We start from the raw sequence: 25,483 nt of genomic DNA, 5'->3' as shown, positions 1-25,483 counted from the left end.
ATGAATTCCTTTCTTGTTCCTTGGTGGCGGTAGATGTAGACCTGATTCGACTGAATTAAGACTTGGCCGAATGCAGTTTTCGGAAATGACATTGCCAAGAAAATAAATTTCTGGCACCATAATTTCGCATTTTGAAGCATTGAATTTTAATCCCGCGTTACGCGCGGACTGAAGGACTGCTCGTAGCATTTCGTCGTGCTCTTTTCTTGAAAAGCCCCGAACTAAGATGTCGTTAACGTACACGCATACACCAGGAATCCCGTCAAATATCTCGCTCATGTACCCTTGAAATACTTCGGATGCAGACGCTATGCCGAAAGGAAGCCTGAGGAAACGATAGCGTCCAAACGGGGTCGGAAACTTACAGATCCTGGATATTTGTTCATGTAATGGTATTTTGTGAAATCCAGCTTTGGCGTCTAGCTGTGAAGAATATCGCGCTGCCGCAAGATCGGCTTCTGTGTCCTTGCGACGAGGCATCTGTAAGTGCTCCCGATTGGGACCTTCATTAATTATCCTAGGATCCATGCATATACGTAGCTGACCGTTCTTCTTCTTGACGATAACTAACGGACTTACCCAGTCCGTTGGCTTTTCAACATTGGCAATGGCGCCTGCCTTGATCATCCAGTCGAATTCAGCCCGCAGTGGTTTCAGCAGCGCCAGGGGTACTTGTCTAGACATCAGGACCGTAGGCACGGTGTCTTGTCACAATGCCATTTTGGGCAACCGCTGAAGGCATCTGGTGTCATTGAAGATGTCGTTGTATTCCTGCATGAACACTGTGGTTTCCTTTGTTGTCATTGAATGAACCGACCTGACGAAGAGCCCGAGGCGTTCGCTTACTTCGAGACCAATAATCGCGCGCGTACCTTCTTTACAAGGAAGAAGTCGACTTCAGTCGCAGTCTGGACGATTATGGCTTTCAATCTGGCTACCCCGAAGTACTTGATGATTCCTTTCGCATATGAGTGTAGCACTGAATTACTTTCTCGTATTTATGCCGCTGGCTATAGTGCGCGGTACGATGCGGCAGAAGAAGGTTGGCTTGTGCACCGGTGTCCACTGTCAAGTTGATGTGCTTGATGCCAACTAGTGCTTCCACTACCCAGTCATGATGGCTTTAAACAGTATCTACCAATACGTCGAGAATCGTGAAGTCTTCGTCAGCTCTGACTTCGGCCACTTGCCTGTTGCTCTTGCATTGCACAGAAAAATGGTTCTTGCCTCCGCATGGTCTACAGGTACGCCCAAATGCCGGACAATTCCTCAAGCCGTGCTCCCGACCTCACCTACTGCATTTCAATACTGCGGATGCACCAGTTTCCATTGGCCTTGCTTGGATACGGTCAAATTGCGGCTGTTCGCGTGCCCAAAGTTGATTTTGTGCATCTCGCAAGTCGGCGGCTCTGCACACCTGATTAGCTTTCGCCCGTGTCAATTCCTTATCCCGTAGCAGCTTCTGGCACACGTTGTCGTCGCTCGTTCCAAATACAATTTGGTCACGGATCATTGAACATTCATTACACCGAAGTTGCGTGATTTCGCCAGGTGCCTCAGGTCCCATGCCATTGGTTCTAAGGGATTACCTTCTGCTTGGTCTCGTGGTCGAAATAGGTACCGCTCGTGTATTTCATTTACCTGCGCTGTGCAGTACTCATCAAATTTCTTGATAACGGTCGCATAGTCCACTTTTTCGGCGTCTTCAGTGAAACTGCAATTGTTGTAGATTGCCAACATATCGTCGCCTCCTAAACTGAGCAGTAGGGCAGTCTTCGTGCTATCATCCCGATGCTTGTGTCTCCGCACCGAGGCCGCTAGAAAAAGTTCGAATTTTCGCTTAAAAGGCATCCATTGTTTGTCAATGTCGCCACTCTGGCGTAACGGTTCAGGAGGCTTTAACAATTCTATGACATGTGGCCACCCACTTCTGACACCATGTTTCGTGTCGTTCGCGCAAAGAATACAATCGAGCCAAGAGTCAGTCAACAAAGAACACCGTTGCTTCATTTGCTCAACTATTTATGCGTTGTGGGTAAGAGAGGGAGCACGTTCAAGATAGCTTTCGAGGGCATGTTTATTGATTCCATCGTCAGTGCGCATGTTTACTAATGCTGCGTTAAAAAGATGTCAACATGTTAAGATAGCTTTCGAGGGCATGTTTATTGATTCCATCGTTAGTGGGCATGCGTAATAATGCTGCGTTAAAAAGATGTTAACATGATGCGCTTGTCTTTATAGAACACGATACAGACACAACAGCCGCTTTTACTCACTGCGAATGCAAATATTGCATTAATGAGCGCCATTCTTGCGCAATAAATTCACAGTCTAAGAAGTTGCGCCGATCTCACGCTCTGTGCGAATCGATGTAAGCGAAGCTATCTGTGTTGTTTCTTTGATTGGCGTTAATTAGTCGCAATACTGACTGCAAATGTTTCTTAAGCGCATAGTGCAATGCAAGAGTTGGGGGTTGATGGGAAATCTTACTTTGCGTGCACTACTGCTCTTTGTCTGCGTAGTATATAAGATACAGGGAGCAGTGTATGCTTGAGGCGTTGTTGTGCGCCATTGTTTGTAACCTGTGAGAGGGTTGAGATTGTCATTGCTTCACATGTCACATCGCATCATTGTAGACGTGCTGGCTGAATTATGGCGCTCCACGTGCCAAAACACTATCGAGTTATGCGGTACGCGGTATTGGAGTACTACGGATTAACTTTGATACCCTGGTATTCTTTAAAGTGCTCCGAAATCAAATCTCGAGCAATGCCATAACAATCAAGCTACAGAGGCGGGTACAGAAGTGCTGACTTGACGTGTGACGACTTCAGTGGCGTCATCTATACCCTACGGTAATTTTTTGCGGCTTTGCATGTGCACGCCCTTTGTCAGTCGCCCACTTGACAAATCTCCATGGTGTTTATTTTTTAGAGATAAGAGAAACGTACAGTACCGTTTGCCCGCAACTATTGTACTGTATGTAGCAGTAGAGCTTTGTTATATTCTCACGTCACATTTTCCAGGTCACGTCCTTTCTCTCTGTATCAGAACTGAGAGCGAAGAATTTGAAAGGCTGTTATTCACTCGCTTCGCGAATACCACGGTTCTACCCATTCTCCACCTCTTTTCCCTGCCCCCTGTCTACCATTCCAGGACTTGCATGTTAGGATAAGGCAAACGCTGCCGTTTGTACAAGGCTTTTTCCTGGGGGTCACAGATAATTACGGCTGTCAAGAGGCTAATGTGACGCCTCCAGGGAGCTCCAGAGGGCACTATACACATGTGACGCGATGGAAAAGTCCAAACGAGTTCCTTGCACAGCCTTTCCTCTTTTCCACGCTCTTTCCTTGTATACGCACGCCCTTATCCCCCCTCCGACACGGCGGGCAAGACAGCAAGACCACCAGTGCATAAGTCAGATGAAGAAGCAAAGAAAGCTTCAGTTTAATAAAGTTGCCTTTATTTTTTAGGGTACAGGGGCATGTCGTCGTGGTGTCAGCGCATTCCGTGCGAGATTCCTAAGCGGCGAGAGCCAACTGGCCGACTTAATTGCCCACTAGAGTTTCTGCTTTCAGGAGCAACCTTATCGTGTTGCCAAGACGCGAATGGTCTAGCCAGTTTATTATAGACCTACAACACTGTTTTTTTCCAGCCTCTTCATTATTTGTGTCCTCCACAGATATAATGTGGAGGTACATATCTTTTACTACACTACATGAATAAGTTTCAGTCAGCTTCTAAACTATGCGAAAAAATATGTTCACCTTGGACAATTACTCACAGGGGACCCTGATCCGGAGAAGTAAAGTTATAGAAAAATAAAATTGGGTTGGAGCGAGTATGTGAGACATACTGGGATCCTTACGGGAAGCTTACCATTATCACTACAAAGAAAGGTGTACAATCAATTCATTCTACCGGTGCTAACATATGGGGCAGAAACTTGGAGACTGACAAAGGCGCTCGAAAATAAGTTAAGGACTGCACAAAGAGTGATGGAACCAAGACATAACGTTAAGAGACAGGAAGACAGCGGTGTGCATAAGCGAGCAAACGGGCATAACCGATATGCTTATCGACATTAATAGAAAGAAATCGAGCTGGGCAGGTCATGTAATGCGCAGGTTAGATAACCAGCAAACCTTTACAGTTACAGAATGCGGGCAGAGAAGAGAAACGCATGTCCAAGACGGCAAAATACTTGGTAGGGTGGCGAAATCAAGAAATTCACAGGCGCCAGCTGGAATCAGTCGGTGCAGCAAAGGCGTAATTGGAGATCGGAAGGAGAGGCGTTCCTCGTGCACTGGGCCTTAAATAGGTTCATTATGATGATAATCAATAAGTGAGCGTGTTTTCGAATTATGCTCTCTAACAATTTTGATTTCTTGTTATCATTGTCGTGCGTAGTCTACACGGAGTGCCAAAGCACCCTCTATTGAAACGCGTTGAATTGTTTCCTGATTACGCCCGCCATTGTGATGAAAATAAACCTAACTTGAACTCATTTTCTCAGAAATAAACGCTAAATTAAATGCTGACGACAACCTGAAGGAGATCAGCAAGCGCCGTAGTGCTCTTCCCTTTGATGCCTCTATACGCAAGCTTTCTTTTTTGGTTTTTGTGCGGGGAGGGGTGGTGTGATCTTGTACCGTAGAAACTTCCCGCGGACATTCCTGATGTGCTCGTTTTCATTCTCTTGCAACGAATGTAAACTCTCATCGCCGCAACTCCACGATGTCCTGGTGGCAGGCCACCACGACATGTCGCGCAAGTACGACCACGCTTATTCATTTAAGTTGGCATATGGTATTTTGGGCGTCAGACTACGCCACGTAATTTTTTCAAACTATGCCAGAGCTGGAAAAGGGCGTCCAGCTCACTAGGGCTCTTTCTTCCGCTTATTTTCGCAAGGTATGTGTCTATCGCTCTGGCTACGAAATATGCCCAATGGTATGCTACCACTGAAGCCTTTCTGCGACCTGAACAATTGAAGTCGTAGGCTTTCTTCAACACGGCATTGACATTCAATAAGGCTATCCTAAAGTACTTCACTCACCGATTTCTCTCAAGTGTCATCACTTGCACTACTCGGCCGTGCAAGACACAACACAAACACGCAACGACCCTAATAAGTATCAATTACATGTTAGTTTGCGCTCTTCACCGGAATAGGAACGTGGTCATGTCTTTAGTGACCTTATCGGTCTACAGCCTAACTCAACAAGAGCGCTCGTTATTGATCACTTTTTCTTCTGGGCAGGAGCATACTGTATTTCCTCTGAATATACTTTCAGCTTTGGTGCGGCCTTGCAAGCCCGTTTATTCTGTTACGCTAACGACTAACCGTTGTCGTCAGGCTGCCGCTTCATTCTGAGCTTCGCCGTCACCAGAGAGCACAGAAAACTGGCTTCACAAACAAACCACCGGAATTCGAGCCCATGTAGTCGCAAAATTCTGCATTTCGAAGCTGGGCACGCTAACCATTACGCTATTATATAGTGCGTAGTGCTTGTGGTAAAAAGGGCCCCAAAGACTGCACAGCGGCACTGACATACCAAAAATTCAAGAGCTAAACACTTTCCAATTACTGGTATTTATCAAAGAAGCACTTCGTGGTTCTATGTAACCCTGTAGTCTAGAGGCCAGTTCCACCACGGGTACTGTGTCAGAGCTCATATTTTACGTGACTCTACTTATGTCAGCATGAACTGTTGCAAATTCACAGTATTTTCTTCTTTAGATCTTAACATTAGATAGCAAAAAATATATATATGCAGCGAAACCCTCAGTTTAATCTTTCAGTACTTCTTATTATAACGTACATGTCCGCACTGATTGATATGTTACAATGTACTAAAAATGCATCCAATGCTTTCCCACAGGAAGCTGTTTTTATTAGTGATGATGCCTGGAAACCGAGCCTGATGCCACCAACGCTCAGAATTCTTATCGGGAGCGCGCACAATGTTCTTGCACACCTTGTGTCATTTACCGTAGCGCTGAGGTACTTGTATAATGTAGGAGAATCGATTATAAAAACAGAAATGCACGGTTGGGCGCATCTGCTTAAGCTCATGAATTTGATTTGCGCCAAGAAAACTTGTCCAAGCTTTCACACTCGCTTTCTAAGAAGCCTACAGCACCATCAATATACCGGCTGCCTTTAACAGCACAAAAAAAAACTATTATACCAATAGAAATATGGGTGACCTAATTTTGTAATTCTAGTGTTCAGATTAATAACTCTGGATGCGGAGTAAGTTGAGAAGTTGTGTGCGTAATTATTGTAGCTATGTTAATTAAACTTTCAATAATTTTCTTACGCGGCTACAGAACATGAGCAGCTAGGAGCGCGTCTTCGAGATTACCTAGCCTAGCGAAGAAATTTTGATTTAACATATTAGTAAGAGCTACGCGAACAAAAAATTTCCAATTAAATGCCCTTGGAAAGCGCCACTGACGCTGAAAAAGAACAGCTGCAAAGTCACAGAAAGCACACCGCTTCAAGACGGGATACAAAGAAGGAACCACAAACACACACTGCGCTAACAACTTGAAAAGCTGTTTTCTGTGATAATGAACAAACTAACACATCAGTTAATGCTTTCAAACCTGCAAGGTCAACCTGACCACACCTAGCCTTTTGTGATGCTGACATCAATAGTATGACCCCGCGCGCACTTTCCTTGTGGCCAGCCCGCTTTCGATATTTATTCACCCGGTTTTTTCGAAGGCAAGCTGTTCAAAGGTTTAGTGTCGATGTAGCAGTGAACGCGTGCCTCCTAAAGCTTTCCTGGTCGCAGAAGCGATGCATGACGCAACGATGGTGCAGATTTAGTGCGTGACTAGTATCAACACAATGCGCTGCCGCAGAGGGAAGGAAGATAACGAAAAAGAACAAGTTGGTAGCTGTTCTGCGAGCCGTGGCGATGGTGACGTTGCCGTTGCGACGCAATCTGGGGCGGCGATACTGACGCCTGAGGTGTTCATTTTCTTGTTTTTTTACAGCAAAACTCCTAAGGGCTACTTTCCCCACTATCGTGTTGGCGTGTAGAACAAAATTCGGAAGACAGTGCAAGGCCAGACCGACCCGTGGGGGAGGTGGCGCAGACGTTAAGACCTCCCCATACTTGGGCCGGTCCCGAGGATAGTCCGATACCGGGCCGACCCGTGGCTGAGGTGAATCAAGCGTTAAGCACTCCCCATAAGTAAATACACACAAATACAAGTAGACACCTACGCACGCTCAAGGTGTCCACAACCCACATACAATCCCGCCCCTTCCCTGTTGCCTCACAAGAACATGCGCGTCCAAACAGACTGAACGGCACTCGCTCTTCAATTACCGTTCAAAACTACAGCTGCAATAAATCGCTTTACGGTTTCAATTTCGCACGTCTTGAAGTCAATTTGCGCTCTGCGAAGACAGTGCAAAGCCTTTGTTCTTAGCGAGTGATATACCCGCCCACCCCCGAACAAAACACTGCTTTAACGCACCGCAAGTGTTCTGACCAAGTGCCATAAATGCACATGTTGTTACAGAGGACTGACCTCTTGGTGCATACATCTGGAATTTGTTGATACTCGACAATTATATAGAAATAAAATTGGTTAAAACATTGCCCAATCAATTACGCATGCGCATTGCCGTGTATATCCACAGGATGGCGAAGGTACAATGTCCAGAATTCCTGAGTATGTCCGTTCTACAAGGCTCGATAGCTTTTTTTAGCCTAACGCAAGGACATGTGCATGCTTGTTGTTATGTTGTCGAAGGAATAAGATCTGATAATAAAAGCAATGACTGAACATATAAGCAACCAATTGCTACGTATTAGGAAGTAAACATAGAAAATATAACTTGTGAAGAGCTCCTCCTGAAAAAAAAAAGAAATTTAACGAAAGCTTGAGTGCCGTGCGTCGCCCATATGGTGGGAGACCGTAGAACTGAGTCCTTCATGGCGTTAAGAAATGAAGGTATCACCATCCACGGCATAGAACCGCTTCCAGTACGGTGCGCAACGATACGTGCGTGCGATGAAACGACTCTGCCACGGCTTCCAACATTTGGGCAATTGATACGCTCGGGTTTTATATGATACCAGGGGCCCTATAACGTAACACTGTTCCAATATGTTTCTATTCCAATCTCCTGATGTTAAATTTGCGTAATCACCGACGCAAGCACCGGGCGGTCACCCACAGGGTTGTATGTATAGACCAATCAAACACTATCCTCGTTCATAGGAGGTCACCTTTGTTTGCTTGAAAAACGAATAACATTGCCTACACTGAGCGGCTTGTCGTATCTAACTGGCTGACAAGAGGCGAGGAGAACGCTCAAGGGGAGAGGGATCCGCTGGGGCAGAGCCAGTGCACTGAAAATCGTTAACCGGATAAAGAGGGTGGTGCCGGCGTCTGCGATTGGTCGGCTTTCCCTTACTTAGCTTGTGGTGGCTGGTCGAAAATCGCGGCGGCATGCAACGGAAGCGTAAGAATGACGCTAAACTTACCCTCAGCAAAGAAGAGTTGGCAGAATGAGGTTTTAAACGTGCCGAAAGTGTTCGAAAACGTTACACGGCCACGCAAGATGTTTTATTATACGCAAATACACCCATGCTCTCCGCAGGTGCGAGTAACCGGAGTCTCAGCGATCGGTGGTAGCGATCTTTTATTCCTTTCGGAATGGGGCAGCCTGCGGCTATTCCGAAGAAAATTCAGTTTTGTTCGGCATATTAATGGATCTTTATCCCGTACACGTCACTCTGACGCGGTGAGTTTGTGCGGTTTTTTGACGTCGCGTGACAAGCAGGTGATTGGATGGAGCCCGAAAAATTTTACCAATAGTCGAGGGCTAATGGCGAAAAGGGGTCGAATCAGAAATAACTGTTTTTTCTTTTTTTCTGTCAAATCATGCATAATCAGTGTGTACACATCATATCACAAGGGGAGCTATCGCGGTTTTAGTGACGTCGCGTGACAAACAGGTGAAGTGGGGGTGGTCAAAAATAGTTTTTGACCAATCGTGGAGGGCTGATAGCAGCATTGGAATAGAAAAGTTTGGAATAGTGTTACGTTATAGCGACCCAGTTGAACTTGCGCGACTGTGTTTCAAAAATTGATTTTGTGAGCAGCGTTACCCAATGCGTAGAGAGTACAAATAGGCATTGATGGATAGTTGAGTCTCCGGACTAGATACGCTGCAGCAGCTATTATGATAAACATGGTAGTTTTATCACAGGGACCGTTTTTGTCTCGCAAATCAAGTACAAATTTTTGCCCTTTCCATAGGCTTCCATTGCTGATTATTTAACCGCTCTGAGAACAAAATTCCTTCCATTCCATCGCGTGATCGCTGTATTTGACTCGTGTGGATTGTCTTCCAGAACATGTCGGTCATTTTCTTTTTTCAATAATTCGCGAAAACCCGCTCCTTCCATTGAAAACTTGCTAGCTTTGTGCCGGGACAGCTTGAGACGATTTTTGGTACGTGTTCAGCAAAGTTGGATATGCGCTACGTAATAGTGAAGCAGCAGATGGAACGACGGCAAAGCAGACGCAGATCGACTTGATTTTTACTCCACGTTAACGTTGCACGAAAGCAAGATAAACGACTTCGCTGTTTTGCTTAAGCATTAGCCGCAACCGCGCACGGGATGTGTTGGGATCATATAGCATGGTAGCAGCTATGAAAACAATGTGCTAGGGACAGATGCACTAAACAAGCAAGCGTATGCTGGTGCATATTCGTGAACACACATGACATTTTGGGTTGGCGGGCCATAATGACCATTTAAAGTATGCGCGCATAGGTATTCCTAAGCTAAAATTCAGTCCACTAGGCGTTCAGAATGGAGATAAAAGTGACATTAAAAAGAGAAGGGGAAGTAGGGCACGGTGACGGTGGATTTCAAAGGATGGCGCTATCTTATTCTTTGTGGGGTTTATCCGACCGTGTGGCGCCCTCTGATGCATTTCCATCAAACCATGAAAATTCCGTTGTTCCCTCCGCAATTCGAATGCGAGGCGCGGACCGGGGCACCCGAAATCAGAGGTGATGTTAAAATCAAGGAGGTCTAAACACAACTGCTGGGGCGGAGCTCGCTGTTGCCTACCAAGTACAACGCTGGAACCACGCCACGCACACGTAGCGGCCATTTTACCATGGGCAAGAAACAGGCAGCCGCTGCGCGCCCGCCGCGTTGACTGCGTCACCCCGCCATTTTTTAACGGTTATGGCGAGCACTAAGGGGATGTGATCAAAAATAAGAAGTCAAATGGGCGATAACGATGCAATTACCTTTATTTATTTCCTTTTTTGCGTTCTCCTTGCAAGGATGAACATCGTTGAAAGGCCTGTATCAGTGGTTTATCCTATCATCAGCCTTGTAGATCGGAACAATCAGCCTCGTAAAACCAGACCTCACTTTCTCGGCACTCGCTTTCCGGTTTTCTTTTCATCAAGTGACGGAGGTTGATGCTCATGTGAAGTTTGGCCACTTACTTGTACAGAATATAAATGTAGTACGAAGCCTCACAGTGAAGGATATGCTCATCGAGAATTGAAAACCATTTCTTTACTTAAGACAAGCTCAGGAAATCCAAAAAAAATGTTTTGACTTTACAAGAACGTACTAAAAATTTGGGCGTGCAGCTTGCAGTTGTGATAACCTGTTGTCAGCGGCAGTGCAAATTCAGATCACGTCCTGCGAAGCGGGTACAAGCCCACCTCGGTTTTTCGCCTGAATAGGGGCAGTTCCTTATCCGCTTTCCAGGGCATCACGTATTCCTCACAGCTGTTTGTCACGGCCACCTTTCTGGAAGTAAAGCCTGCGATATAAGGCTGTAGAGATTCAACAAAAGATAACAAGCTGTCAGAGTAGTCTACACGATGTTTGTAGTCGTGGTTCTCTTGCAGTAAAACTGGTTACCACTTTGCTGCAGTAACAGATGTGCCTACACTTTCTTGAACAGCTGCTAGGCTACTCTGAATGGACACGATGTGTAGTGGGCAGTTGACACTTCTTGAAGATTTTACTTAAATTTGCACCAGAACACGCTTGTACGAGGCCATGCTGTCTTGTTATTAGTGTACCTACCTCATCCTGTAATACATCGGTAGAGCTTTCGCTCATGAACTTTGCTCATTGGGTGAGTGAGGATGTACTTGAAACCGCGTTGTCCGGTCAGCTTGTCAAGTATTTTTTTCCCGAGCTTTCTATGTTGAGGAGAAAGCGAGCAAATGCAGTCTTATTTGCACTTTTTAAGATGGGTTGCCCTTTCGGGTCTTTCACAGCCAATATCTAAGCTTTGGCTTTGCACAAGAACATCCCCGAGAAAGCTTAATTTTGCTTACTTGATGGTGCTTCGAACGACTTTACCAAACAATTTCTGGAGTCGGACAATCTGGTCAAAAATCTTACACATCTTGCAGTGACACTTGTACTTGTGAATTCGGGCCATAAGCGAATCTACCCAAAGGGGGCAAGGGGGGCATCTGCCACTCAGTTCTCAAAAGTGGGAGGCAAAGTGTGACATTTACCCCTGCCCCAATTTTGAAAGCCGGCAATTTTGGCTGCACGCCAGAATATCCAACAAAACTACAGCTGTAGCTAAATTTTCTTTCCTAAAACTGTGGACGCATAAGTAAGGCTCTTATTTACTACGCATCGCTTGCTTGGACAGTGACAATTGCCTATTGTGCTTTCTCAGGACGCCGTCAATCGGACGACGCGCGGGATATGTCATATACACTCGCGTTGCGGAGAAAGCCTGACCCTGGCCCGTTCCCACCCCAGCAAATGTTAGCCTGGGCAACTTGCATCATGTCCAATTCTTCGGGACAACTATTTCCGTATTCTAAAACACAATCAGCTTGGCACATATGCGGACAAAGTATTGCAATCAGCCGCACCAAACGATACCGGTGTGCCTTACTGCAGGAAATCGATAGATGATCGAATGCTGGAATTATTTATTCTCTGCCAATAGTTACGCAATGTAGCGTTGCAGTCTCACCATCATAAAACCATCAACAATCTTATCAAACCTCTTAGAAGTATAACTGTCGAACTTTATCTTTAATCACAACTTATTGGTAATATGCTCGGGAAAATGACCACGCTTAAACGTTAGAGCCAGTTCAATACCAATACAACACTGACTTCAATTTTTTTCTAAAGGCTTCTGTCCCATCACTTCTGTCTTTGACAAGTTTATTTTCAGACCGTTTCTAAATAAGAGCTATTTTACTACTTGTTTCCCCACCGGAGAAGAAACAGTAGATATTGGGTGTTTAAAAAAATGAGGCGCACTTTTGGTTACGTGTGCCAAAAATTCGCAGTGTGTAGGTTGCTTATGAGCTCAGAAAAAAATTACTGGATAGTCGCTTCATCCAAATCTTATGCGTTATACGCGATATTTAGTTGATTTCTCCCGCTATCCTCCGGAAAATATGCGGAGCACCGGGTTTCGAAACAATGTTACGAGGTACGAGTGATATATGTTTATTCTGTGTAAGTTCATTGCAGCCTTTGTAGAAAGTTACTCTTTGAAGCGTACCAGAGTGTCATACTGCCGCTAATTCAAACGTTTACCGGACACCTAAAACAACAACACAAGATATGGTTAATATTCCGCGAAAATAGATAATTTTAAACGCATTGAGTTGTGAAACTTTCACTTTCCTGCTTAATTGCAAGTGTTGTAGTTAATTAATAAAGCACCGTTTTGCCATCCGTTTTCGTGCATCATACGACATCCGTAGTTTGTTTCTCGGATGTCATCGGTGAGCTGAACAAGGCATCTTGTTTAATCTAAGGTAAATAAATGGCATGGTATGGCCAATATGTAGGCAATGTGTAGGTAATGTTTAGGGTCAGTAGAATACATATGGAAGTTCTCCATAGCATTATTAGTCTGCTTTAGGATCCCTGTAAAACTTAGCCTGCTTCGCTGCTATAATTAAAACAACAACTGAGGTCAAATTTTGCGAACATAAGGGAACATATGACAAGTTTAAGTGCGATGATAAACGCGTGTTGATCAAATAGACCATTACAAATTGTTAGCAAGTCTTTGAAAGTGTCATGCTGCTACTTTTAGCTAACTTTCCCATTATCCCAAGAGATATCCCAAGAGATGCCAATATCATAAGAGATTTCAGATATAGTTCCTCAAAAAAAAAGAAACTTACCGGAATGAACACAATGCCCAAGCGGTTTGTGAGGGTTGCTTAAACCTCGCGTGCGTAGTACTGCTTGATCAGAACTACGGGGACGAATTCAGCATGGGGACGGCGTCAGTTAGGACCAGGATCAGAGCTTTGAGAGGCATCAACTCGTAGTTCACATCACTGAGGCACCGCACAACGCCATAGGGGCGGAAATAGCGGCGCATCATCTTCTCCGAGAGCCCATGGTGCCGCATAGGTGTCCATATCCACATGCGGCCGCCTGGTCAGTACTGGACGTTCCGTCGGGTGTGGTTGTAACGGCAGGCGTCGGTACTCTGCTGGGTGCGGATGCGATTCAGAGCAAGCTAGCGAGCTTCCTCGGTTTTCTCGAAGAAATCTTTACTGGTATCAATCCTTGTGGCTCCGTGATCTACGGAAAGCATGGCGTCTAAAGGGGTTTTTAACGCGACGTCCGTAAATAAGCTCGAATGGTGTAAACTCGGTGGCCTTCTGCAGAGCGGTATTGCAAGCAAACGTCACACATGGTAAAATTTTATCCCATGTTTTGTGTTCCAAATCAATGTACCTATAGAGCTGTCGACCATTCTGTTTAGGCGTTTTGTTAAGCCGTTAGTTTGGGGACGATAGGATGGGGTCTTTCGGGGGTCGGTGTGCGTCAGCGTGACGACTTCTTGAAATAACTCCGCTGTAAGTAATGAATACAGCGGGTGCACCAAGACGAGGCACGATGTTGTGAACGAAGAAGCTTGCGACTTCAGCAGCTGTTCCCCACGGCACCGCTTTCTTCTCCACATCATCATCATCAGCCTGGTTACGCCCACTGCAGAGCAAAGGCCTGTCCCATACTTCTCCAACAACCCCGGTCATGTACTAATTGTGGCCATGTCGTCCCTGCAAACTTCTTAATCACATCAGCCCACCTAAATTTCAGCCGCCTCCTGTTATGCTTCCCTTCTCTTGGAATCCAGTCCGTAACCCTTAATGACCGTCGGTTATCCTCCCTCCTCATTACATGTCCTGCCCATGCCCCCATGCGTCGTCCTCAATTTGAGTAGAGCCCTTATCGTAAGCCTCCAGGTTTCTGCCCCGTAGGTGAGTACTGGAAAGACACAGCGATTAAACACTTTTCTCTTGAGAGATAATGGCAACCTGCTGTTGATGATCTGAGAATGCCTGCCAAACACACCCCAGCCCATTCTTATTCTGCTGATTATTTCCGTCTCATGATCCGGATCCGCAGTCACTACCTGCCCTAAGCAGATGTATCGCCTTACCACTTCCAGTGCCTCGCTACCTATTGTAAATTATTGTTCCATTCCGAGACTGTTAAACATTACTTTAGTTTTCTGCAGATTACTTTTTAGACCCACTCTTCTGCTTTGCCTCTCCAGGTCAGTGAGCATGCATTGCAGTTGGTCCCCTGAGTTACTAAGCAAGGCAATATCATCAGCGAATCGGAAGTTACTAAGGTATTCTCCATTATCTTTTATCCCCAATTCTTGCCAATCCAGGTCTCTGAATACCTCCTGTAAACACGCTGTGAATAGCATTGAAGAGATCGTATCTCCCTGCCTGGCGCCCTTCTTTATTGGAATTTTGTTGCTTTCTTTATGGAGGACTACGGTGGCTGTGGAGCCGCTATAGATATCTTTCAATATTTTTACATACGGCTCGTCTACACCCTGGTTCCGTAATGCCTCCGTGACTGCTGAGGTTTCGACAGAATCAAACGCTTTCTCGTAATCAGAGAAAGCTATATATAAGGGTTCGTTATATTCCGCATATTTTTCTATCACCTGATTGATAGTGTGAATATAGTCTATTGTTGAGTAGCCTTTACGGAATCCTGCCCGGTCCTTTGCTTTAAAGAAGTCTAAGGTGTTCCTGATTCTATTTGCGATTACCTTAGTAAATAGTTTGTAGGCAACTGACAGTAAGCTGATTGGTCTATAATTTTTCAAGTCTTTGGAGTCCCCTTTCTTATGGATTAGGATTATGTTAGCATTCTTCCAACATACACTAGGAAGCACCGGTACTCCTCAAGAATCGGTCATATCCCCGCTCCTTTTCAACCTCGTGATGCTGGGTCTCCCGGCCTACCTCGACGAGATCGATGGCCTCCATCACGCCTTGTATGCAGGTGACATCACCCTGTGGGTCAACAAGGGCAGTGACGGTCAGATAGAATGCACCTTAGAAGCAGCGGTCTCTACGGTCGAAACGTACCTCCAAGACACAGGTCTCCGACTATCTCCACTGAAATCGGAGCTGCTCGTCTACCGCCCGCGCCGCCGGCCCAAGCCTACAGCCGAATTGCGCCAATGTGACGACATAATGCTCTATACGCAAGACGGCTCCTGCATTCCCCGAGTCCCGAAGATACGCATCCTAGGCATGCATATAACAGCCAACGGGTCAAACATAGAAGCTATTCGCAAAATTAAAGGCAAGGTTACAGCGGCTACCCGCCTGATCAAACGCATTACAAACAAGCACACGGGCATGAAGGAGGACAGTGTCATGCGCCTCATACGCTCTTTCGCAATCAGTCACATCACTTATGTGACTGCCTTCCACAACTGGAATGTCACTGAAAGGGAGAAAATCAACACCCTTACACGTAACACTTACAAGATCGCCGTTGGCCTACCGGAGTCCACAAGCACTGCTCGTCTGCTACAGCTGGGGGTATACAACACGCTTGAGGAAATCGTGGATGCGCAAAGAACCTCTCAACTCGAACGCATGTCTCTGACAGCCACGGGCCGGTACATCCTGCAGAAACTCGGCTTCAACTACCACGTCCAACACGGCCAGAAACAGGTCATTCCCCCTGACCTCAGCGACACGCTGATTGTCGCCCCTATACCTCGAAACATGCACCCCGAATTTAATTGGAGCCGACGTCAGGCCCGTACCAAGGCACTGCTGCGCTCCTTGGGTGGAAAGAGGACTATGCGCTTTGTAGACGCCGCTGAATACACACGAGAACACCGGTTCACGTCGGTAGTCGTAGACGTTAGCTCTCGGCTTACGCACGCGTGTAGCGTCGCAACGGAATAGCCCGAAACCGCGGAACAGGTAGCGATTGCGCTTGCGCTTACCGACCCCTTCTGCGAGGTAGTTTTTAGCGACTCACAATCCGCAGTTCGCAACTACGCGCGGGGGCGCATTTCCTCCGAAGCTCTCCAGATTCTAAGGAAAGCTGGTCGACAGCACTGCACTAACAACGCGATCAAATGGTTTCCAGCGCACGTCGCCACTCCCACCGATGGGGGCCTCATTAACTTGAACGACGTAGCACACCGCTCTGCGCGAGAACTGACCCGCCGCGCAGAATCAGAGACCGCCTCTTCGAGTTCGGAACTCCTGGCTCTTGCGTCGAAGTGGGCCGCCGCTCTGCGGAGCTCCAAGCTCAAGACACAAGAGTGGGCTGTCCAGCAAGCCCGAGAGGTGGCGACGAGGCAAGGCCTCGAAGTCCCCTCATAGGAGACCTGAGCCCGGGTCGTCAAATTTGCCGGCTTCAAAATAAAGTTATTTCCATCCATCCAAGATTCCGGTACGCTCGAGGTCATGAGGCACTGCGTATAGAGGGTGGCCAGTTTCTCTAGAACAATGTGTCCACCATCCTTCAACAAATCTGCTGTTACCTGATCCTCCCCGGCTGCCTTGCCCTTTGCATATCTCCCAAGGGTTTCTTTACTTCTTCCGGCGTTAGCTGTGGGATTGCGAATTCGTTTAGACAATTTTCTCTTCCATTATTGTCGTGGGTGCCACTGGTACTGTATAAATCTCTATAGAACTCCGAAGCCACTTGAACTATCTCATCCATATTAGTAACGATATTTTCGGCTTTGTCGCTTAACGCATATATCTGATTCTTGCCAATTCCTAGTTTCTTCTTCACTGCTTTTAGGCTTCCTCCGCTCCTGAGAGCATGTTCAATTCTATCCATATTATACTTCCTTATGTCAGCTGTCTTAGGCTTGTTGATTAACTTCGAAAGTTCTGCCAGTTCTGTTCTAGCTTTAGGGTTAGAGGCTTTCATACATTGGCGTTTCTTAATCAGATCGTTCGTCTCCTGCGATAGTTTACTGGTATCCTGCTTAACGGAGTTACCACCGACTTCCAATGCACACTCCTTAATGATGCCCACAAGATTGTCGTTCATTGCTTCAACACTGAGGTCTTCTTCCTGAGTTAAAGCCGAATGCCTTTTCTGTAGCTTGATCTGGAATTTGTCTATTTTCCCTCTTATTGCTAACTCATTGATCGGATTCTTATGTACCACTTTCTTCCATTCCCTCCTCAGGTCTAGGCTAATTCGAGTTCTTACCATCCTGTGGTTACTGGAGCGCACCTTGCCGAGCCTGTCCACATCTTGTATGATGCCAGCGTTAGCGTAGAGTGTGCAGTCTATTTCATTTCTGTTCTCACCATTCGGGATCCTCCACGTCCACTTTCGGCTATCCCGCTTGCGGAAGAAGGTAGTCATTATCCTCATATTATTCTGTTCCACAATCTCTACTAATAACTCTCCCCTGCTATTCCTAGAGCCTATGCCATATTCCCCAGTGCCTTGTCTCCAGCCTGCTTCTTGCCTACCTTGGCATTAAAGTAACCCATAAGTATAGTGTGTTTTGTTTTCTCTCTATCCATCGCAAATTCCTAGTCTTGAAGCTTTCGACTTCCTGGTCATGATGACTGGATGTAGGTGCGTAGACCTGTACAACCTTCATTTTGTATCTCTTATTAAGTTTCACTACAAGACCTGCCACCCTCTCGTTAATGTTATAGAGTTCCTGTATGTTACCAGCTATACTCTTATTAATCAGGAATGCGAATCCTAGTTCTCGTCTGTCTGCTAAACCCCGGTAGCACTGGACGTGCCCGCTTTTTAGCACTGTATATGGTTCTTCCGGCCTCCTAAGTTAACTGAGCCCTATTATATCCCATTTACTGCCCTCTAATTCTTCCAATAGCACTGCTAGACTCGCCTCACTAGATAACCTCCTAGCGTTAAACGTTGCCATGTTCATATTCCAATGGCGGCCTGTCCACATAGCGAGTTAAATAGTCAGTTGCCACGATTATCCACTTGTTTTGCAAGGATGACGTGGGGAACGGACCAAGAAGGTCCATTCCCACTTACTGGAATTGTACAATCTTAGCCCGGTCCTGGATAACAGCCTGGCTAGAAACTGCACCCTTCCACGTACTGCTTAATATAACGGCTATGGCGAGCCCGACAAACGGAGATAAGCGGGGCACTCTTCAAGCGACCTCCAAACCTACTTTTACTGCGTATACGCACTCGCTGATACGCGGCCCATGTCCGTATACGGCTGCGCACACCGATGTTTGTGCGCGATACGCGACCGAATGCGCCGAAACCGAAACTGCCGAAGCGCCATATATAATCAAACTCACCACGGATGCGCGAATGAAAAGAGAAAAATCTATAAAAAAGAGGAGAAGTTTTGCATTGACATCGGAGGAGCCGTGCAGACGCGCCTTGTCGAAGCTCCCGTTCTGCGGACTATTTGTGCATACGTGATGGAAAGTTTTGTAACTTCGTTGGCGGCGCCCTTCGCGCGCGGCAGGGCGGTATGTTTTCACCAGTGGACATGAAAGGTGCGTTGTGAGGCCATTGCATTGCCCCGCAATGTGAGTGGAACAGATTTTGCCGTTCCGCGAACAATGAACCTGGTGCACCATTCCAGGCCGGTTGGCGCTCATAGTGTGGACACAGCGCAGTACAAGATGTACGAATTGGTACATGTTGAAGATAATTTTTTTAATATTTGGGGTTTTACGTGCCAAAAACACTTTCTGATTATGAGGCACGCGTAGTGGAGGACTCCGGAAATTTAGACCACCTGGGGTTCTTTAACGTGCACCTAAATCTAAGCACACGGGTGTTTTCGCATTTCGCCCCCATCGAAATGCGGCCGCCGTGGCCGGGATTCGATCCCGCGACCTCGTGCTCAGCAGCCCAACACCATAGCCACTGAGCAACCACGGCGGGTCATGTTGAAGATAGTAGAAGATAGTAGAGACTGTCAGTGTTGTTGCTAGATTGACTGGTCTTTGTAGGCACCTAGAAGGACAACACAGGTGTCATAAGATTGTCGTTGGTGTTGTTGTCGAAGAGGTAAAAAGAAGTTTGATGCAGTTGAAGTGCCAACTGATATTGAGCAAATCAAAAGCAACCATCTGAGAGAGCAACGCTATCGAAATATGGGTATCTATGTGCCGCCAACTCTGGTAAGCATGCCATAAGACAGAAGTGTGATGAAATTCACACAGACACTGCTGTTGCATCACTCGCCACAGTGAGCAGCGACTTGTAGGGCAAGATAGTCAACTTAAACGAACATTATGATATAGTGTCATGCTCCCATGTGACCACTTTCCATGTTATTTTGAATGATACAGCTCAACCTCCAGAAACGAGACTGCAACTTGTCTGTAAAAAAAAGCTTTCACAACAAATTATTCATAGCACTATTAATATAGCAGTATCTTTTTTTGTGGGTTTGAGGTACCCGTATGTTCATTAATGCAAAAAAAGTGAGGGAAAAAAGGACACGTTTCGTACTTACACCTTTTTAACAAGTACGAGGTGTACAGAACTTTTCTAGTCATTCATCTTCATCATACTATGAAGTTTTTAAATGCCTTTTATAATTATTATTACCAGTTATATCTGAGTGTATTGTATGCAAGTAGGGGTAAAATCAGGTCAGTTGGATCAGATGCCTTATCTGCAAGAGAGCCCTATATTCAAGAAATTTGAATTAAGATAGGTACGTTGGACGGAGTCTTTCAGCACTTGATTGCATGTGGCTTAAGCATTGGTCAATACTTTTGTGGATGGCAGTTTCAACTGGCACAGCGCTGCGCTTTGCCACAGTCACATGTGTCTTCAATGTGGTGTTTACCATTTGTGTTGATTTGTTTGTGTATGCACAGAGAAAGCTTATAATTTCTTTTTTTCCGCATTCTTATGCTTGCACTAAGCTTGTATAAGGCAGTTACAAAATGTGCGTCACTATAACGAACTGTTCTGTTGAGCTTACACTTGCAAATAATAGTGTTCAGATGGCCGCACTTCTGTGTAGGTGCACGGCTAGCTTTGTGTATGTTGTCATGTTTGTATAAAGCCTATATAAGCTAGTTACAAAATGTATGTCACTAAGCATTGTGATATTCTTTAAAGAACTGCTTGGTTGGTTTCACACTGGCGAATTAGTACTCAGGCGGTGGTATTTCCATGTAGGCCCACTGCTAGCTTTCTGTGTGCTCACGTGTTTGTATTAAGCTTTTACAAGGGAGTTACAGCATGTACATCACTAAGCGCTGTGATATTTTTTTAAAGAACTGCTTTGTTGGTTTTACACCTGTGAGTAATAGTGCTCGGGTGGAACTAGTCATGTTTAGGAACACAGGGACCATTTGTATACATTATGCTCTTGTAAAGCAGTTGCATAGTGTATGCCACTAATTACTGTGATATTTGTTGCAGCATTACTGTGATGGTTTTACACATGTGAATAATAGTGGTCAAGACACAGTACTTGCGATGTATAGTTGAATTTATACAGTGCCAAACATGGGCTGTATACGTACAAAAGAAATGGATGTCATTATATTGTTGTAATTATTACTGTTTGTATTTTATTAAACTAATAAAAGTGTTTCTTGTTTCAATTGAGCTATGGCAATTTGTCATGCAGCCATACTGAGGTCCTCAACTTGTGCATACAAATAAACAGCTAATTTAAGAGTATACTGCTCCTATTTTGCTAAACCAGTTTAACAAATCTTGTACTACAGCGCTGAAAAAATGACAGAGCTGACTGGGATGTACAGAAAGAGTTCTGCATTGGATGAAGGACTGCCCCAGACTGGAGTTGGTAATATTGTGTTTATTGGAGTAGAACAGAAAGTGCACTTCTATTAAAAATGCGAGTCAGTGCAGAAACATACGGCAGACGAGCAAATGTGGCACAATTTTTTCAGGGCCCTCCATGCCTACTACTGCATTCCTAGTCCCTGTGTTCTGCGTATAAGTTCCTGTTCAGCCAAGGTTTTTGCTCTATGAGAGTTTTTGTCAGGGTTCGTAGCAATAGTGAAGCAATAAACTCAAGGGTTTTCAAGGACTTTCGAGGCCCCGACATAGTAACTTCAAGGACCTCGTGCGATCTGTTTAGTAGCTTGGAGAGGCAATAACTTCTTGTTCAACGACATCGTTAATGCAAACAAAAGGGAACAAAATAAATCGCATTTCACTGATTTCAAACATTTGAAAGACTGTTAATTTGCGTTTCAGCGCCCTTCACTAAACACACACGGTGTCCTAATGCACACACAAGAAGGCATTTCAAGAAAACGCTCGAAGTTTCTCTACAATAGCCTAATTAACTGCTTGGACCAGCAACATTTGCAGTTTTTGAACACTGTTTCATTTGACAGTGTATGTGATGTCATTTTTGCCTGAGATTTTCACCATCAAAGAAGCAATAGTCATTTCTAGTTCCTTTTTATTGTGTCTGTAGCTCTCGATTTACTCCTTACGGCTTCTCTTCGAACGCTTCAATTGTTGAGCCTCCAGCTTCTTCTTCAAGTACAATTGTTACCAGTTCTATGTGCCTAAAACTGGTATCCGTGGCTCCTTTGTAATTTCAACTTTCAAGATGCCGCTTTCCTTCTATTACCTCCATAGACAATTCTCTGTGACATGCGAGAGAGCCACAGAAGAAAAAAACGCTTTACAATGTCTGCTAAGTCTAGCCAAGTGTACAACTTTAAGGACTTTCCAGTACTTATAAAATTCAAGGGTTTTCAATGCCTTGAAAATGGCATCTTAGAAATAGAGGTTTTCAAGGATCGCTACAAACCCTGGATTCCAGCACCTAAATAATTTCACAAGCTTATTTTGGCAAGGAATTCGGAAATTCATGCTTTTTAACCAATGCTACACCATCTCTGTACATTGATGCCACGACAGCGCAACCATTTTGGAGTAAAAAAGCACACTGAAAGCCTTTAATACCACTATTTTTTTCTATGGAGCTTCCTATTGCCTAGTTGAGTTTACAAATGTGGCTGGTTTTGGTAGGCGTTTCTTCGACATTTTCTGCGAGAAGCAGATGACTAACCCCCGTATTCAGAAATGCTTCTTTATTTGAAGCTTATGTTTGACTTGGGGTGTGTTCGATTCGCCTGCACCACTGCGAACCAGTTCATGGCGGTTCACGAGAAGTTGAGAAATTGTGCAGCTAGATTAGGGAGGTGCAGGCTCAGCGAAACACTGGAAACGAATGCAAAGGTGCAGACGCGGTTAAGGCGTTATGCTATGTCAGACTAATGTGCACGGAGTGCGTAAGATTGAGAGGTCCTGAACTGCCGGTATGATCGGTTTCTGGAGCGTAAATACACACCACAGTTGCGTAGAGACACATCAGACGTGCGTAAGCGGGTTTTAACGGTGCTCGCGCCCGTGTGCTGCGTCGTCTGCTGCGCCACTGCTTCCGACATTTATCCCGGCACCAAGTCGGTACCGACAGTGCAGCGGGTTCAGCAAAATCATGAACCAGCCTTGCACCTTTCCTGCACCTTTTGAAACGAACATCGCGGTTCTGCGGGCGCTATTGCTGCACCGCTGAAACGAATGGCAGGGTGCAGCACCTCGCGAACTGGTGCAAGTAGTGCAGGCGAGTCGAACGTACCCTTGATATAAATGACGCCTGGTTCGAACGCCCCCCAAGATGCTCATTGAGTTTCTTTTGGTGAATTCACGACTTGCGTCATTTAGATCAAGCATGGGCTTGAAGTTAAGATGAATTTCTGAACACGGGGGGTAAGCGTGCACAATTCCGGACAACGCACTGTTCCACTGACACTGAGAGGAAACGGAGAAAACAAAGTTAACCCCCTATGCTCCGAAACTTTCATGCACCTGTGGTGTGCATGTGTCGTGGAAGAAGAAACAGCGCAAACACAAGGACGACAAAAAGCATCAACCACACCAGCGCTACGTGGTGTGGTCCATGTTTTTCCGTCGTCCTTGTGTTGCGCTGTTTCTTCTAAAATGCTCAACCAACTAGCCGTTAAGTCCATCCTGTGCATATATATTGAACACACGCATGAGTGTAGATGGTCTTTGAAGGTTTTGGAACGAGCACTGACACAGGATATGAGCCATGCACGCGTAACAAGTGGAGATATTAGTAATTTAAACATGCGTGCCAATGCATGCGACGCAGCTATCGGCAGACGTAGTGTCCAAATGCTGGAATGCGTGCGCTCCAAAACGCTAACGATCCGCTGCTAATGCTGGACAAACGCTTACAGCGGAGTGAACCAAAGCAAACTAATCCACTTGAAAAGAACACCTACACGGCAGTGTGAGGCACGTCGAAGTGCCTGGTAAGGGCGTCGCAGTTGACCATATACGAATGGAACTGGCGGAAAAAATAAACAGAAATGCTCACCAGTATACGAGCGAAATAAATTCACATGCGTGGATGGTTGGCACGATACTTTGTATCCGCGCATTTTCGTAAAACATATCATGCATGGACTGGAGAAGCACTCGATCATGAGCTGAACGGCACATTTGTTGTGTTCCTGCGGTTACGACAAGCCGTGAAGAATACTTCTCACGTTGTCGTCCACGTTGTCTTCCTTCGTCAGTCGTAGCAAGGAATGGAAGTGATGCAAACGCCAACATATTCCAATACCCAACAGAAGAGCGCACTGCGGAGAAACGCCAGCCACCACCGCCGATTCCTTAAATACATTTTGTAGATATATAACCCCTAAAAGAACCCGAGTGGGCGTGGTGGCGCTGTGGTGTAATGGTTATGATCTGTGCTTTGAATTGTATAAATGCGAGTGTACACGGGTTCGAATCCAGGTGATCTGTATGATATTGCGAACCCTACATAACTAATAATAGTAATAACTAATAATAATATATAACTAATAGTCCAGCGAATCAGCCAAAGTGAGAAAGGGATACGCGAGTTTGAAATCCCATGTATTTGAACGCGCACCAGCGATCTATGCAGTGTCCATGGTCACACTTCAGAGATAACAGTAGGCTCGAAGCCTGAGGGCATGATATCCTGTGAGTCGTGAGCCGTCTGGAGTAGGCGCACCTTGGGCTACTTCCTTGATTTGAAGACAGGGATGGTGCAAAATACTTAGTAGGGTAGTGAAATTCGCAGGCGCAATTGGAATCAGTTGGTGCAGCACAGGCGTAATTGGAGACCGGAGGGAGAGGCCTTCCTCCAGCACTGTACTTTGAATAGGTTGATTATGGTGATAATTATTAAGTGAGCTTGTTTTCGAATTATGTTCTCTAACAATTTTGATTTGCTGCTATCACTGTCGTATGTAGTCTACACAGAGTACCCAGGCACCCTGTAATGCAACGCGTTGAATTGTTTCCTGATTACGCCCGCCATTGTGAAGCAAATAAACCTAAATTGAACTCATTTTCTCACAAATAAACTCAAAATAAAATGCTGGTGACAACCTGAACAAGATCAGCAAGCACCGCAGTGCTCCTGCCTTTGATGCCCCTAATAGCAACCTTTCTTTTTTCTTTCTATGGGGGGGGGGGTGATTTTGTACCGCAGAAACTTCCTTCTGCCATTCCTGATGCGCTCGTTTTCATTTTCTTGCTACCAATGTAAACTCTCATCGCCGCCACTCCATAATGTCCTGGTGGCAGGCTACCATGGCTTTTTGCAAAAGTATAACCACGCTGATTCATTTAAGTAGGCATATGGTATTTTGGGCGTCATACTTCGCAACATTATTTTTTCAAGCAATGCCAGAGCTGAAAAAGGGCGTCCAGCTCACTGGGTCGCCCTTTTTCAGCTTATTCCCGCAAAGTATGTGTTTATCACTGCGGTTACGAAGCATGCCCAACGGTATGCTACCACTCAAGCCTTTGTACTACTTGAGCAATTGAAGTCGCAGACTTTCTTGAACACGCCATTGACGCTCAACATGGCTATCCTAAGGTACTTTTCGATGACTTCGCTCACCGTTTTCTCTCCAATGTCATCACTTGCACTACTCGGTCATGCAAGACACAACACAAACACGCAACGACCTTAATGAGGTATCAATTACATGTTAGTTGACATATTGTCGATGTATATTTGCGCTCATCACTGGTGACCTGATGTCACTGGTGTCTTTGGTGACCTTATCGGTCTGCAGCCTCGCTCAACAACACCGCTCGTTATTCATCACTTGTTCTTG

This window comes from Dermacentor variabilis, chromosome 7 (genome assembly GCF_050947875.1).
Source record: "Dermacentor variabilis isolate Ectoservices chromosome 7, ASM5094787v1, whole genome shotgun sequence".
NCBI classification, from domain to species: Eukaryota; Metazoa; Arthropoda; class Arachnida; order Ixodida; family Ixodidae; genus Dermacentor; species Dermacentor variabilis.
Note: the sequence above shows the minus strand (reverse complement) of the source record.